General features: G+C 45.0%; 1 protein-coding gene across 1 annotated transcript in view; it reads left to right on the top strand.

Annotated features, from left to right (window-relative positions):
- LOC122942102 (zinc finger protein 182-like) overlaps nt 1-12,872 on the top strand; it is a 95,320-nt gene that overhangs the window by 59,292 nt on the left and 23,156 nt on the right. The gene's annotated exons all lie outside the window — the stretch shown is intronic.

Genomic DNA, 12,872 nt, shown 5'->3' with positions numbered 1-12,872 from the left:
TAGGCAGCTGGGCTCAAAAGCGAAGTCTCTGTGTTGGGATCGGGGAGTCTTGTGTATGGATTAAGGCTTGCTATCTATTTGGCTTGAAAACAGGTTTGTGCTGCTATCAGCAAAGACTCTTTGAGGCAGAATTGCTGCATGGTGTGAATTACCACCAACACTGCAAGGTGTCTTTTTATTAAATACGACTGCTTGTTTTGTCACTTGCCTAAAGTGTTAATAAAACACTGAACTTTTTGATCCAAAGAACTTGTTGTTACCTCTATACTGCATCTGCTAATCCTGTCTCCCAGGGCGAGTCCCCACAATTGGTGGAGGATTTGGGTATGAGCAGTGAGGCTGGTGTGAAATGCCAATAATTTGGGTTTCTGCATTTTTCAGGCACAGGTGTATGTCGTACATTAAACCAGCTGTATTACAACCAGTGCACTACAACAAAATGGAAGCTGTTGTGAAGGCCCTCATGGAGGCTAATCTTCAGCAGCGAGAAACAAACCTGCAGCAATGCGAGGCTAATAAACAGCAGCAGGAGACTAACCAGTTGCTGCTACAACACATGATGGCATTGCAGACAGCAGGAGCAACCCCGAGCGTCCACGATGCCACGATTCCTAAGATGATTTTGCAAAGAAGCACTCATTTTGAATATCTGTAAGGTGAGAGAAAAATCATCATTTCAATCCTTGTCACATTATTTTAAGTTACTTATTAAGTCTCTTCTTCGACTTCACCTGCCACTATTCTCAATGGTGACGTAGGATGACAGACACGCAACTGATTAATATGAACCAATTTCTCTACAAAGCCATCATTTTTATAAATTTTTACTTTGTAAACCTTAGGTGAGATTTTGTCGATGATGTCATAAGGACCTTTCCATGATGGAAGAAACTTATTTTCTTTTACCCGATCCTGGGCAAAATTGTAAAGATACACTTTATCACCGATCTCATACTCCTTCTTAGTGGTTTTCAGATCATAATAAGTTTTATTACTTACAGCTGCTTTCTCGAGATTCTTTTGCGCGAAAGCAAACGCCAGTTGAAGATGCTGACGAAGGTTCTCCGCATACTAATGTGTCGTGGCTGCATTGATCAGATTATGATCTGATGTGCAATACAACAGATGTTGTGGAAGTACCATTTTCCTACTGGTCGTCAGCTCAAAGGGTGACATCTTAGTAGCAGCACCTGGAGTGGCTCTAATAGCCATAAGCACTAATGTCAACTTCATGTCCCAGTCTTTACCTGATTCCTTAACATACTTCTTAAGGATGTTGACAATGGACTGGTTATAGCTCTCAACGGATCCACTAGATGCTGGACGATAAGCAATATGTAATTTTCGTTTTACACCCAAGATCTTCCACATTTTAGAAATTACTTCACTTATGAAGTGCCATCCATGGTCTGAATCGATCCTTAGTGGTAACCCAAATCTGGAAAATACATGGTTAATAAGTAAAGCGGCACATGTTTCGGCTGTGTTATTACGAGTCGGTAAACACTCTACCCACTTGGTAAACACATGTGACTGTTAACATGTATTTGTTTCCCCTGGATGACCTTGTGACAGGACCTAAGTCAATTTGTATATCAGACCATGGCAATGAGAAACCCTTTTTCTGAAGTGTGGCATGATGTGTGGGACCTTGAAGTTGGAACTGAGCACATACCAGACAATCTTGACAGTAAATTTGGACATCTTTCAACATATGAGGCCAATAAGCATAATCACATAGTGATTCATAGGTAATTTTCTCCCCACGGTGACCAGCTGTAGGCGCATCATGAGCATGTTGCAACATTAGGCCTCTAAATGTAGTGGGAACTACCCATTGTTGAATTCCATTCTTTGAGGTCCTCATCAATAAACCATCTCAAATACTAAATTAAGATTTAGATTTCATTAGTAATCGGAGGTCTTCTCTTTGGGTATCATCATCCTCCGATATGGGATTGCTACTAGGATCTTCAATGTGTTTATAAAATATTCCAAGTATAGGATCTTCCTTTTTGCTCTTAATTAGATCCTCACTTGTCGATTTTTTTACTCCATTGAGCCACATTCTTTGCAGACTGTTCCCTGGCTTGGCGTCTAGTGACAGCTTCAATTGGTATCATCTCTAGTAAATGATCTATGTTTACATGATCACCATTTATGGCACCTTGTCTGGCAAGCTTATAGACTAGATCATTACCTTCTTTATCCATGTTCAGGGTTTTAGAATGACCTTTAGTCTTCTTCCAAGAAATGGTCAAACCTTGGACTAACTCATCTATGGCACAAAGTAATTTGGCATGTTTCACAGGTTTATTATTAGACCGCAACATGTTATTTTGTTTCCAAGTAGGCATGAACTCAACAAAACTGTTCAGTACATAATTGGAATCCGTGACTATGACAAATGCTTTAATATTGTGTTTTGTATATAGCGGCTAATTCCGCCACTTGGCTACTTTTAGCACCAATACTGTAACCTACAGAAACATTTGGGAATTCACCTGTCCAAGTAATTTTGATACCTGCCACTAGTTTTCTTTCATCTCCTATGGTGGTGTGATAGGCACAACCATCAATTTATACACATGGGAGTAGAGGACAATAATCTTCATCATAAGCTTTATAAGGAGAAGAAATTTGTTCCTCTAGAAAATCATTTACTAGCTCTTACAATGAACAATATGCATAAATATGCATATGGAAATTAGTTGTCTAATATACAGTCAAAAATGTATACTATACCAGATAATCTGTCTGGATTAAATCAGTGTCAATGTATAAATTCAAAGTTCAAGGTTGTGGCTTTCCTGGATTGATCTGAGGGATAGATCGATCTGATATGATGATGTCTGCTGGCTCCTACCAACTTTTATCCCTGTGATGTACTGCATCGTCACTGGGGCTGCTGGAGAGGCCTGAGGGCTAGCTTCTTTCCTATGGACTATGGACCCAGAACTATGGAGACCTCCTCAGACCTTTTGGGGTTACAAGGAACTATGAACCCTGATTTATGTGTGGAATTTATATGCCACATATTTCCTATTGTCCACTAAAGGTGCAGTGTATGAATCCAGCAACACAAAAAGGGTTAACTCTGCACTAAGACTCCCACTGATTGTGTTAGTGACTCCGGTGTAGATGAATAGCTCACCCTATGATACACTCAGGAGATAATCCCATCACATGTGTCTCCTCTCTCCCTTTTCATTCATTAAGATACTGGGGGGAGGGGGTGTGATGTCTATTTGCATGTTGTTTATGGTTGATTGGTTTATGTTGTTAGACTTCTTGAACTGTATATATACTGAGTTAGTCTTCAATAAAGTCAGTTCCTGTTTTACCCTCAACATTAGGCTTTGTCTCATGTGTGGGGGGAAAAGCTATATTTACTCTGGGGATTGCTATCAGTATTATACTACCCTGGGCTTACAACACGGGTTTACCTACTGGAATCTGGATCCTGGATCCTGGTCTTGGGTCCAGGGTGGGTGGAGGACAGAGAGACCCCAGCCAAGCTGTAACACTGTAAGTGGGGACTACAGTGCTGATGGTGTCCTGTGGAGTGCTTGGAAGTACTCGGTGAGCACTAGGAAGCATTGATTGGCGGAGGCACCCAGTCGGGTGCCAAGCGGACTGTTACATTGGTAGCAGCAGTGGAATGGCTTCCTAGGAGTATAGAAGCATCCTGGAGACACTGTTCATGGATTTATATTTGGGGCAATGCTAGTACCCGTACAGGGCCCCTGGCTACAGCAGTATGGAATCAGCTAGTTCCCGAACAGCGTTTTACTACGAGGAGGAGGATGACCCGGACTGGAGGGATGCAGTCCGGAAAGGCATCTGGCACGAGGCCCTGGAAGATGTACAGCGTCGGCGGGGTGAGAGTCTCCCCAGTGAAAAGCATCTGTTGCAGATGTGAGTGGCCCTGCGAATGCCCCTTCTGGGAGAGCAGCCCCTGGATGAGGGGGTGACAGAACTTGAGAGCCTGGTATGGAAGGAGCTTTGGCTAGACAACGCCAACCAGGCACTCTGCTGGTACTCGATTCGGCACTCCCCCTGGATGGCTGAGCACAACAGGCCTGATAGGTGAGGATCGGACTGGACCACAGGGGTACAGGTGAATCCCTGGTGGGCCCTTAAGCAAAGAGGGCCCCTCGTCTCCCACCCCCTGCACAAGTGGCACAAAACATAGTAGACTTACTGCACTACATACATATAGATAATGTATGGTACCTCAACCAGCCTATGTGCATATAAAAAACTTGATAGATTATTCAAGAAACTCCCCAGTTTATTATTATAGACACAATCAGAGCTGAGATGACTACTAGGAATAGAGGAAAGCTACCAGTGTTCTCTTATCCCCAGGACCTACCTTCTCAAATTTGCTGCAGGAACCTCCATATTCAATCATCTGGTAGCATCTTGAAGCTGTGTTAGCAGGTAATATTTGTATGTATCTGTACGGCGGGCCCCCAAAATAAATTTTACTGGTGGGCCCTAGGCACCCCAATCCAACACTGGTGAGGATTACGACGGCCCTGGCCTGTTGTTTGAGGCCTTTGCAGAACCAGAGTTCGGAGATGCTGGAGAGTCCCGGTTCTGGGATATCAGTGACTACAGGGAGGGTATGCATGATTGGGCTACAGCGAGAGAGGTGAGACAAGACCTGGCATCTTTAGTGACAATGGAGTGGTAGCTGGAGCAGGATTACCGATGCGTCCTCACCTCAATTCGGCCCAATATTCACAGCAGGAGAGCTGGGTGGCAATCCCAGACCTACAAACCCTATAGCTGGGAAGACCAGACTGCGGTATTCCCTGCTTCACTAACAGCTGCGGAGGTCAGGGACATCATAGACTGGTCCCCAGTCAGCAGGTGGAGATGAAACCGAGGTCTCTCTACCAGCCCTTCAGGGATGCTGGGCAGCCGGCCCAGATCCCCAACTACAGCCAGAGTTCCCGAGAGTAGGGACAGTCGTAACTACTCCCCAGCAGCCAAGTATGTTATTGGGAGAGCAGACAACCGGTCTCTCTCCCCAGCGGCAGTCAGCGTCACAGGGAGAGGAGATTGTAGGTCTCTCGTCTCCACAGCAACAAGCATCAGTGAGAGTGAGACAGTCGGTCTGACTCCCCAGCGGCAGCCTGAAATCACGGAAGAGGAGACAGCTCATTCCTGTTCTCAATTACAGAGGAACCTCCTAGACTGGTCCTGGACAGAACCCCAACTGGCAGGTGGAGATTGGACCGAGGTCTCCCTACCGGCCCTTCAGGGATGCTGGGCAGCCGGCCCAGATACCCAACTGCAGCTGGAAGTATTAGGAGGGTGGACAGTTGGTCCTACACCTCAGCACCAGCTGCTCAACTGGGTCCTGGGGGTATTGGAGGAGACAGCAATACCCACTGACCCCCATCCCAGTGGAAAAGCTAGCATCCGGGCAGAGAGCAGTTGTCCTATGCCCACCATGTACCCACAGCGCCAAGCTAGAGAACAACAATGCAGCGAGGAGTAGCAGACGCCCACTCAACAGCTGGGGACATACAGAACAGAGCCAGGCCCCAGAGTTCAACAGGACCAGTGTTTGTTTATGGATGGGCTACTCGACTAACTCAAGCACTGACCAACAGGAAGTCAGGTACCTAGTTAGTCTACTGTTGGGAGGGGAGAAATATGATGGAATGAATCATCACTGGGGCTGCTGGAGAGGCCTGAGGGCTAGCCTCCTTCCTACAGACTATGGACCCAGAACTATGTAGACCCCCTCAGACCTTTTGGGGTTACAAGGAACTATGAACCCTGATTTATGTGTGGAATTTATATGCCACATATTTCCTATTGCCCACTAAAGGTGCAGTGTGTGAATCCAGCAACTCTGCACGGAGACTCCCACTGATTGTGTTAGTGATGGGATTAAGATAGATGAGTATCTTACCCTATAATACACTCAGGAGATAATCCCATCACATGTGTCTCCTCTCTCCCTATTCATTCATTAAGATACTGGGGGGAGGGGGGGAAATGTCTGTTTGCATGTTGTTCATGGTTGATTGATTTATGTTGTTAGACTTCTTAAACTGTATATATACTATGTTGGTCTTCAATAAAGTCAGTTCTTGTTTTACCCTCAATATAGAGCCTTGTCTCATGTGTGGGGGGGAACAGCTATATTTACTCTGGGGATTGCTATCGGTATTATACTCCCCTGGGATTACAACATGGTCATACCCACTGGAAGCTGGATCCTGGTCTTGGGCCCAGGGTGGGTGGAGGACAGCGAGACCCAAGCCAAGCTGTAACACTTGAAGTGGGGACAACAGTGCTGATGGTGTCCGGTGGAGTGCTTGGAAGTACTTGTTGAGCACTAGAAAGCATCGATTGGTGGAGGCCAAGCGGTCTGTCACAGGGGGCTTGACCTGAATTTTCACGTGACCATTGACATCATCTGTATTTTTTTTTTCAATGCTGTTTCTCACTTATTACCACCACCAGAGGGCACTTGCGTTCTATGTAAGAGTTGGTGTAATTACAAATCAAATCTTCTATTTTCTTCTAATTTCATTAAAGATAACCTCTGACCTAAATCTAGGACCATGTTATAAGTATAGATAAGAATGGCATTTAGACTTACTACTGTCAGACAGCCAGTCTACTAGAACGAGATACGATTTGAAACAACTCTTTCACAGGGCACTTATCTCCTTATCTGTGCATTCTTCAGACATGTGGTAATTAACTTCAACCATTCTGTTCACATACATAACAAGTCTACATTGGAAACCTCACCTAATTCTATACTCCATGAATATATTTTGATTACCAATAATTAATTCTAATTGATTTCAGTTTCTTAGAATACAAACCGGACTCCAAAAAAGTTGGGACACTATACAAATCGTGAATAAAAACTGAATTCAATGATGTGGAGGTGCCAACTTCTAATATTTTATTCAGAATAGAACATAAATCACGGAACAAAAGTTTAAACTGCGAAAATATACAATTTTAAGGGAAAAATATGTTGAATCAGAATTTCATAGTGTCAACAAATCCCCAAAAAGTTGGCACAAGGCCATTTTCACCAATGTGTGGCATCTCCCCTTCTTCTTACAACACTCAACAGACGTCTGGGGACTGAGGAGACCAGTTTTTCAAGTTTAGAAATAGGAATGCTCTCCCATTCTTGTCTAATACAGGCCTCTAACTGTCTTCCCTGAAAGAGATGACGTCTGGATGGGAACATATGTTGCTCTAGAACCTGAATATATTTTTCTGCATTGATGGTGCCTTTCCAGACATGCAAGCTGCCCATGCCACATGCAACCCCATACCATCAGAGATGCAGGCTTCTGAACTGAGCGTTGATAACAACTTGGGTTGTCCTTGTCCTCTTTGGTCCGGATGACATGGCGTCCCAGATTTCCAAAAAGAACTTCGAATCGTCTGACCACAGAACAGTCTTCCATTTTGCCACACTCCATTTTAAATGATCCCTGGCCCAGTGAAAACGCCTGAGCTTGTGGATCTTGCTTAGAAATGGCTTCTTCTTTACACTGTAGAGTTTCAGCTGGCAACGGCGGATGGCACGGTGGATTGTGTTCACTGACAATGGTTTCTGGAAGTATTCCTGAGCCCATTCTGTGATTTCCTTTACAGTAGCATTCCTGTTTGTGGTGCAGTGTCGTTTAAGGGCCCGGAGATCACGGGCATCCAGTATGGTTTTACGGCCTTGACCCTTACGCACAGAGATTGTTCCAGATTCTCTGAATCTTCGGATGATGTTATGCGCAGTTGATGATGATAGATGCAAAGTCTTTGCAATTTTTCGCTGGGTAACACCTTTCTGATATTGCTCCACTATCTTTCTGCGCAACATTGTGGGAATTGGTGATCCTCTACCCATCTTGGCTTCTGAGAGACACTGCCACTCTGAGAAGCTCTTTTTATACCCAATCATGTTGCCAATTGACCTAGTTAGTGTTAATTGGTCTTCCAGCTCTTCGTTATGCTCAAATTTACTTTTTCCAGCCTCTTATTGCTACTTGTGCCTACTTTTTTGGGATTTGTTGACACCGTGAAAATTTGAATCAACGTATTTTTCCTTTAAAATGATACATTTACTCGGATTAAACGTTTGATCTGTCATCTACGTTCTATTACAAATAAAATATTGACATTTGCCATCTCCACATCATTGCATTCAGTTTTTATTCACAATTTGTTTAGTGTCCCAACTTTTTTGGAATCCGGTTTGTACAATATATATAGGATAAAATATATAATACACAATACAATCACTTTATAGCTATATACTCCATACAATGAATATAAAATGGATCCCCTTCTATTAATTAGACCATTGTTTTGCAGGGGCCTGCATGTTTTATGGTACATCCTTACCTCCCCCATTCAATTTATGACCTGAGAATTGTTTATATAAGCATTCCTAATCTTTTTAATTAGTGATTCTCTGTCTTGAGAAAGCTTGAAATCATACTGCCCTTTCAGAAAACAGACAAGATGGCTACCAGAATGTCCATATACCCATCTTTAAATATAATCTGTATAGAGGCTTTTCTTAATATTGATTCCTTTTCGGCTCAATATATCTAACAAAACACGGCACGTTCATGTGAACAAGCCCTGTGGCGAAACCAACCTCGCCACTGGGTTTTGGAGGGGGCTGTTTGAAGGCCTCTTGCCTCAGGATTATGGCCCATAGTAACTTTAAAGGAGAAGACAGACCGGCCGCACAGCTTAAATCTGTCTGTAGAATTGTATTTTATGTTATTATGCGTTCGGTTAAATTGTATGTTATGTGAGGGCACCCAGATAGCTAATATTATTGTATTCGTGTATTCTGAGTGCCATTCACCTAATGATATGCACTCAGACTTGAGCTATCTGGGGATATGTTAAATGTCTGTGTTTGCTGTGGGGGGTGTGCCATTGTGTGTTTAAATGGTGATGTCTGTCCTGTTGTCTCCACATGTGTATTGGTGATCTCCCTTTGTCCTGAGAGATAAATGGATTGCCTTCAGTTGTCTCTGGGACAGAGAGGAGGAAACCATGATGCATTGTGGGGATGTGTTGTATCTGTTCTGTGTCGCAGTCTCCCTTCTGGTCCTCTAGGGGGCGGGAATGATTGGTTGCTGACTGTACGCTTTTCCTGTTCGTCTGCTGACAGCTATTTGCGAGGTTCCAGTTTGGAGTGCTATTTTGTATCCAGTTCGGGAGGTTGGTGTTCTGCAGTAGCTGTGCCTGTCTCTCGGAAAGGGGCATATCGCCTAAACGGATCTTAACCCCTTGTCTGCTGAAACGGTCCGTTACATTGGTGGCAAGCAGCGGGATCGTTCCTACAGCCAGAAGACAGCTACAGGAGACACCATTTCTGTGGATTCTACAATTTAAGGGCAACGCATGTCTCAGTACAGCGACCCTAAAAGCACCAGGATGGAACCAGCAGTGGAGTACAGATACTCTGTGGAGGAATTTGACCGTATGATGTGGTTGCGGCTGAACTTCTTCGGACCCAATCCAGCTGAGAAATACGTGAAGTTCGTGAGGAGTCTAGTGTTCAAGACCCTACTATACCGGGCAGAAGGTGACGGTCAGCTGCCACGTTGGGTGGACCTCCATCAGAAGTTACAGTTGCGGGACAGAGGGAGCCCAGTCTCCATTCCCCAGCGGCAGTGTGTAGTGCAGGGAGGGGAGAGCAGCGGCCTCCCTCCCCAGCGGCAGGCTGAGTTACAGGGGGCAGAGGTAGTTGTTCCTGCCCCCCAGCAGCAGCATGATTTTTGGGAATTGGGAGCCTAGTCTCCATTCCCCAGCGGCTGTGTGATGTACAGGGAATTGGGAGCCGAGTCTCCATTCCCCAGCGGCAGCTTAACGCACCAGGGGGAGACAGTAAGCCCCACAACTGTGCAGATGGGACCGTGGTCTCTGCACTTACAGCACAGGGGGTAGGGACAGTCGGTCCTGTCCCCCAGCAACAGGGCTGTTTAGCCAAAGAGGAGACAGTCGGTATCCCCCTCAAACAACCAGATCTCCAGCCATCTCCGCAGGGATACCAGGAGGAGGAGGTAAGCAAGCCCTCCCCTTCCCAGCTACTTCCCAACCGAGTTCTGGTGGCAGGGAATGAGCCTGCAATACCCACTGATCCCTTCCCAGCGGAAGAGCTGGCTTTAGGGCAGAGAGCCGCTAGCCTCTGCTCCACCAACCCCCTTGTTACAGGACTGGCTTGTACCCCCCTCACCCCAGCGGAAGAGCTGGCATCTGGGCAGAGCACAGTCTGCCTCTGCCCACCAAGTACCTACAGCTCCAAGCTGGAGAACCACAAAGCAAGGAGTAGCAGATGCACACTCAACAGCTGGGGACCTACAGAACAGAGCCAGGCCCAAAAATTCAACAGGTCCAGTATTGGGTTGTGGGTGGGCTGCCAGACTAACTCAGGTACCGACCGGCGTGAGGTCAGGTATCTGGTTAGTCTTCCCTGGGGGGGGGGGGGGGGGGGGGATGTGTGGCGAAACCAACCTCGCCACTGGGTTTTGGAGGGGGCTGTTTGAAGGCCTCTTGCCTCAGGATTATGGCCCATAGTAACTTTAAAGGAGAAGACAGACCGGCCACATAGCTTAAATCTGTCTGTAGAATTGTATTTTATGTTATTATGCGTTCGGTTAAATTGTATGTTATGTGAGGGCACCCAGATAGCTAATATTATTGTATTCGTGTATTCTGAGTGCCATTCACCTAATGATATGCACTCAGACTTGAGCTATCTGGGGATATGTTAAATGTCTGTGTTTGCTGTGGGGGTGTGCCATTGTGTGTTTAAATGGTGAGGTCTGTCCTGTTGTCTCCACATGTGTATTGGTGATCTCCCTTTGTCCTGAGAGATAATTGGTTTGCCTTCAGTTGTCTCTGGGACAGAGAGGAGGAAACCATGATGCATTGTGGGGATGTGTTGTATCTGTTCTGTGTCGCAGTCTCCCTTCTGGTCCTCTAGGGGGCGGGAACGATTGGTTGCTGTACTTGCATTGTGTGTTGTAAGATATTGATTGGTGGGATTTCAAAACCCTGTGGGCAGTACTATGTTTGTTTTTTATGAATAAAAGGGGCTGTACCTGAAGTACAGTCAGACCACTGCTGACCCTCAAGACGGAGCCTTGTCTCGTTATTGAGGGGATTCCCTATATGCTGTTAGAGACTGATTGCCAGGAGTGTAAGCTGACTGTACGCTTTTCCTGTTCGTCTGCTGACAGCTATTTGCGAGGTTCCAGTTTGGAGTGCTATTTTGTATCCAGTTCGGGAGGTTGGTGTTCTGCAGTAGCTGTGCCTGTCTCTCGGAAAGGGGCATATCGCCTAAACTGATTTTAACCCCTTGTCTGCTGAAACGGTCCGTTACAAGCCCTAACACAGACTTTTCCAGTTTTGCATTCTGCAAAACATGGACACCAGCTGTATGCCCTATAATGGATCTGTCCTTTCCTTTGTTGTAAAGACAGAATAGGACATATTCTATTTTTTTGCGGGTGCCGTGAAATAGAGATACAGATGGACAGCACATGGTGAATGAGTCCGCATCCAAACAGCAAAAAATGAGGTTTGGATGGAGACAAAAACCACGTGCACATGAGCTCTAAAGCTAACATGCAGACAACAAACAAACAGTATATGGCACACTGTTATACATGCAAACAATATAATTGGGCATTATTGCGAATTGTACCGCAGCGGACCATTTCACAGCCAGGGAGAAAATTAGCTATTCAAATCTCACGATAACAGACTACGTATGAATATATATCTGAGTCTCTTCTGTGTTTTGCATCAATTTCTGTTTTGGGCTTGTGCTAATGAAAAATACTGATAAAAAGTGTAAAAAAACAATCAACTCCTCTTCCTTTTTTTTCTTCAGGGCACAAAAATGCACCTACTCAGGTTCTTTCACATCCTTTTGGAATCCTCCTTGAAACTCTTTCCTTTGTTGTTAGGGATCACTAACCCTTCAGCACAACACTCCTTCGAATACTTGCAGCTTCAGCATATTTACTCTTCTCTGCACTTGACCCATTCCTTCTCTCAAGCTTTGTCTCCCTTTAAACAGTTTTGTTTGGCTCTATTGGCTGTGTTTCTAGACATATCATCCATTTATAAATTGCTCTTGCATCAACGCTCCTCATTCCCCCCTTCCTTCTGTTAGGCCTGGGAGCGTGACCTGGGTCTCTACCTTACACCATCTCAATGGAACTAGTGTTTTTTTTTTTATCTCATAAAGCTTTGATCTCCACTAAATTTCAAGAAACCTGTTGCACGATTGTCTCACGAAGTGCCATCACTTCTCCACAAGTGGTTTCCAGATGTTGGAGATGTAATACGGAAGAAGGCACACTGCTACATGCTTGGTGGCAATGTACTGCTTTACGCCCTTTTTGGGATTCTGTGCACAAGATAATTTGTGAAGTGATGGGCATCCCTATCCCAAACACTCTGGAATCTCTTCTACTGTATGTGTTTGATCTCAACATCCCCGCCTATAAGAACTTGCTTATTGAGTATTTAATTCAAGCGGCAAAAGCAGTCATTCCACAACATTGGAAATACCCTACCTACACTGGATGAATGGTTTGAAGAGGTCACTCTATGCCAGCAGATGGAAGAACTAATTGTTCTCCCCCCCCCCCCCCCCCCCAGATTCTTCTCAATTTCTGAGAACTCTTTTCGTTCCTCTGAGAAGTTTCGTTTTTGTAGTTGTTAACCTTTTGCCCACCCTCCCTTCCCTTTTCCTGCGCTTCTCTATCCCCCCTTTTTTTCTCCGCTCTCTTTCTCCACTGCTTTTACTATTATTGTGTATTATGTGGTGCAGTCTTTAC

This window comes from Bufo gargarizans, chromosome 6, assembly GCF_014858855.1.
Source record: "Bufo gargarizans isolate SCDJY-AF-19 chromosome 6, ASM1485885v1, whole genome shotgun sequence".
NCBI classification, from domain to species: Eukaryota; Metazoa; Chordata; class Amphibia; order Anura; family Bufonidae; genus Bufo; species Bufo gargarizans.
Note: the sequence above shows the minus strand (reverse complement) of the source record. Positions and strands in the feature narration are given on the sequence as shown.